Here is a 5,350-nt window from a genome sequence, read left to right as displayed (position 1 = left end):
GCTACGGGTGCATAGGTTTCACCAAAATCCAAACCTTCGACTTGTGAATATCCCTTGGCCACAAGTCGTGCCTTGTTCCTTGTCACCACACCATGCTCATCTTGCTTGTTATGGAATACCCACTTGGTTCCTACAACATTTTGGTTAGGACGTGGAACTAAATGTCATACCTCATTCCTCGAGAAGTTGTTGAGCTCCTCTTGCATCGCCAGCACCCAATCCGAATCTTTAAGCGCATCCTCTACCCTGTGTGGCTCAATAGAGGAGACAAAAGAGTAATGTTCACAAAAATGAGCAACACGAGATCAAGTGGTTACCCCCTTATGAATGTCGCCAAGGATGGTGTTCACGGGGTGATCTCGTTGGATTGCTTGGTGGACTCTTGGGTGTGGCGGCCTTTGATCTTGTTCATCTTCCTTGTCTTGATCATTGGCATCTCCCCCTTGATCATTGTCCTCCTCTTGAGGTAGCTCATCTTCTTGATCTTCATTTTCATCATCTTGAGCTTGATCCTCATCTTGAGTTGGTGGAGATGCTTGCATGGAGGAAGATGATGGTTGATCTTGTGTTCGTAGAGGCTCTTCGGATTCCTTAGGACACACATCCCCAATGGACATGTTTCTTAGCGCGACGCACGGTGCCTCTTCATCTAGCTCATCAAGATCAACTTGCTCTACTTGAGAGCCGTTAGTCTCATCAAACACAATGTCATAAGAAACTTCAACAAGTCCAGTGGACTTGTTAAAGACTCTATATGCCCTTGTGTTTGAATCATAACCAAGCAAAAAGCCTTCTACAGCCTTAGGAGCAAATTTAGGTTTTCTACCTCTTTTAACAAGAATAAAGCATTTGCTACCAAAGACTCTAAAATATGAAACATTGGGCTTTTTACCGGTGAGGAGTTCATATGATGTCTTCTTGAGGATTCGGTGAAGATATAACCGGTTGAAGGCGTAGCAAGCGGTGTTGACCGCCTCGGCCCAAAACCGATCCAAAGTCTTGTACTCATCAAGCATGGTCCTTGCCATGTCCAATAGAGTTCTATTCTTCCTCTCCACTACACCATTTTGTTGTGGCGTGTAGGGAGAAGAGAACTCATGCTTGATGCCCTCCTCCTCTAGGAAGCCTTCAATTTGAGAGTTCTTGAACTCCGTTCCATTGTCGCTTCTTATTTTTTGGATCCTTAAGCCGAACTCATTTTGAGCCCGTCTCAAGAATCCCTTTAAGGTCTCTTGGGTTTGTGATTTTTCCTACAAAAAGAACACCCAAGTGAAGCGAGAATAATCATCCACAATAACTAGACAATACTTACTCCCGCCGATGCTTATGTAAGCAATCGGGCCGAATAGGTCCATGTGGAGTAGCTCAAGTGACCTGTCAGTCGTCATGATGTTCTTGTGTGGATGATGAACACCAACTTGCTTCCCTGCTTGGCATGCGCTACAAATCCTGTCTTTCTCAAAATGAACATTTGTTAGTCCCAAAATGTGTTCTCCCTTTAGAAGCTTATGAAGATTCTTCATCCCAACGTGGGCTAGTCGGCGGTGCCAGAGCCAACCCATGTTAGTCTTAGCAATTAAGCAAGTGTCGAGTTCAGCTCTATTGAAATCAACTAAGTATAGCTGACCCTCTAACACTCCCTTAAATGCTATTGAATCATCACTTCTTCTAAAGACAGTAACACCTATATCCGTAAAAAGACAATTATAGCCCATTTTACATAATTGAGAAACAGAAAGCAAGTTATAATCTAAAGAATCTACAAGAAAAACATTGGAAATAGAATGGTCAGGTGATATAGCAATTTTACCCAATCCTTTGACCAAACCTTGATTTCCATCCCCGAATGTGATAGCTCTTTGGGGATCTTGGTTTTTCTCGTAGGAGGAGAACATTCTTTTCTCCCCAGTCATGTGGTTTGTGCACCCGCCATCGATGATCCAACTTGAGCCCCCGGATGCATAAACCTACAAAACAAATTTAGGCCTTGTTCTTAGGTACCCAAATGGTCTTGGATCCTTTGACATTAGAAACAAGCACCTTGGGTACCCAAACACAAGTCTTGGAGCCCTTGTGTTTGCCCCCAACATATTTGGCAACTACTTTGCCTAATTTGTTAGTAAGCACATATGAAGCATCAAAGGTCTTGAATGAAATGTTATGATCATTTGATGCAATAGGAGATTTCTTTTTAGGAATTTTAACATGGGTAGAACGCCTAGAGCTGGAAGCCTCATTCTTATAAATAAAAGCATGATGAGAAACAGAATGAGTCTTCTTTGTATCAATTCTCCTAATCTTATCCTCAGGATAACCAGCAGGATATAAAATATAGCCCTCGTTATCCTGAGGCATGGGAGCCTTGCCCTTAACAAAATTAGACAATCTTTTAGGAGGGGCATTAAGCTTGATATTGTCTCCCTGTTGGAATCCAATGCCATCCTTAATGCTAGGGCGTCTCCCACTATAAAGCATACTACGAGCAAATTTAAATTTTTCATTCTCTAATTCATGCTCGGCAATTTTAGCAGTTAATGTAGCTATGTGATCATTTTGTTGTTTAATTAAAGCAAGGTGATCATGAATAGCATCTACATTAACATCTCTACATCTAGTGCAAATAGAAACATGATCAACCGTAGATGTAGAGGGTTTGCAATCATTTAATTCAGCAATCCTAGCATGTAAAATAGCATTCTCATCTCTAAGATTGGTAATAGCATCATTACAAACATTTAAATCCTTAGCCTTAGCAATTAATTTTTCATTTTCAATTTTAAGGCTAGAAAGAGAGGCATTCAATATTTCAATCTTAGCAATCAAATTAGCATTATCATTTCTAAGATTGGTAATTAAATCATCACATACATTTGATTTCTCAACCTTAGCAATGAAATTAGCATTTTCAATTCTAAGGTTAGAAATGGTGTCATGGCAAGTGCTTAGCTCACTAGTTAATTTTTCACATTTTTCTACCTCTAGAGCATAAGCATTTTTAACCTTAACATGCTTCTTATTTTCTTTAATTAGGAAGTCCTCTTGGCTATCCAAGAGTTCATCCTTCTCATGAATAGCACTAATCAATTCATTCAATTTCTCTTTTTGTTGCATGTTAAGATTGGCAAAAAGAGTAAGCAAGTTATCCTCATCGTCACTAGAATTATCCTCATCACTAGAAGTTGCATACTTAGTGGAGGATCTAGATTTTACCTTCTTCTTCTTGCCGTCCTTTGCCATGAGGCACTTGTGGCCGATGTTGGTGAAGAGAAGACCTTTGTTGATGGCGATGTTGGTGGCGTCCTCGTCGGAGGAGGAGTCAGTGGAGCTCTCGTCGGAGTCCCACTCCCGGCAAACATGGGCATCGCCACCCTTCTTCTTGTAGTACTTCTTCTTCTCCTTCTTCTTCCCCCTCTTGTCGTCGCCCCTGTCACTGTCACTAGAAATAGGACATTTTGCTATAAAGTGACTGGGCTTACCACACTTGTAGCAAACTTTCTTGGAGCGGGGCTTGTAGTCTTTCCCCCTCGTTTGCTTGAGGATTTGGTGAAAGCTCTTGATGATGAGCGCCATCTCCTCATTGTCGAGCTTGGAGGCGTCGATGGGGACTCTAGTTGGTGTAGAATCCTTCTTCTCTTCTACTGTCGCCTTGAATGCGACGGGTTGCACCTTGGGTGTTGAGGTGGTGCCTTGCTCGATGATTTTCTTGGAGCCTTTGATCTTCAATTCAAAGCTCACAAAATTTTCCTATCACTTCCTCGGGAGACATTAGTTTTTATCTAGGATAACCACGAATTAATTGAACTTGAGTGGGGTTAAGAAATACGAGTGATCTAAGAATAACCTTGACCATTTCATGGTCATCCCATATGATGCTCTCGAGGTTGCGCACTTGGTTCACCAAGGTTTTTAGCCGGTTGTACATGGCTTGCGGATCCTCTCCTTGGTTGAGCATGAAATGACCGAGCTCCCCCTCGATCGTCTCCCTCTTGGTGATCTTGGTCACCTCATCTCCTTCGTGCGCGGTTTTGAGCACGTCCCAAATCTCCTTGGCGCTCTTCAACCCTTGCACCTAGTTATACTCCTCTCGACTTAGAGAGGCGAAGAGTATAGTGGTAGCTTAGGAGTTGAAGTGCCAGATTTGGGCAACCTCGTCCGAATCATAATCTTCATCCCCCGGCGATGGTACTTGTACTCCAATCTCAACAACATCCCAAATGCTAGTGTGGAGTGAAGTTAGATGGTGCCTCATTTTGTCACTCCACATATTATAATCTTCACCATCAAAAACGGGTGGTTTGCCTAATGGGACGGAAAGTAAAGGAGTACGTTTGGAAATGCAAGGATAGCGTAGGAGGATCTTACTAAACTTCTTGCGCTCATGGCGCTTAGAAGTTACGGACAGCGCGTCGGAGCCGGAGGTAGATGGCGACGAAGAGTCGGTCTCATAGTAGACCACCTTCTTCATCTTCTTCTTCTTGTCGCCACTCCGATGCGACTTGTTGTGGGAGTGTGATTCTCCCTTTCCTTTGGAGCCGGACTCCCTTGATGGAGCCTTCCCGTGGTTTGTAGCGGGCTTCTCGCCGGTCATGACCTCCTTCTTGGCGTGATCTCCCGACATCACTTCGAGCGGTTAGGCTCTAATGAAGTACCGGGCTCCGATACTAATTGAAAGTCGCCTAGAGGGGGGGGGGGGTGAATAGGTGGAATCTAAAATTTACAAACTTTAAGCACAACTACAAGTCGTGGTTAGCGTTAGTAATATAAACGAGTCCGAAAGAGAGGGCGAAAACAAATCAACCAAAGAAATAGAGCGAATGGCACGATGATTTGTTTTACTGAGGTTCGGTTCTTGCAAACCTACTCCCCGTTGAGGTGGTCACAAAGACCGGGTCTCTTTCAACCCTTTCCCTCTCTCAAACGATCACCTAGACCGAGTGAGCTTCTCTTCTCAATCAATCGGGACACTAAGTCCCCACAAGGACCACCACACAATTGGTGTCTCTTGCCTTGATTACAATTGAGTTGGAAACAAGAAAGAAGGAAGAAGAAAAGCGATCCAAGCGCAAGAGCTCAAATGAACACGGCAAAACTCTCTCTTCTAGTCACTATTGCGTTGAGTGGAATTGGGACTTGGAGAGATTTTGATTCACTCTAATTGTGTCTTGAATTGAATGCTATAGCTCTTGTATTGAATGTGTTGGCTGAAAACTTGGATGCCTTGAAGTGTTGGTGGTTGGGGGTATTTATAGCCCCAACCACCAAAGTGGCCGTTGGGGATGACTGCTGTCGTATGGCGCACCGGACAGTCCGATGCGCCACCAGACACTGTCCGGTGCGCCAGCCACGTCAC

This window comes from Zea mays, chromosome 8, assembly GCF_902167145.1.
Source record: "Zea mays cultivar B73 chromosome 8, Zm-B73-REFERENCE-NAM-5.0, whole genome shotgun sequence".
Classification (NCBI taxonomy): domain Eukaryota; kingdom Viridiplantae; phylum Streptophyta; class Magnoliopsida; order Poales; family Poaceae; genus Zea; species Zea mays.
This window is presented reverse-complemented; position numbering follows the sequence as displayed.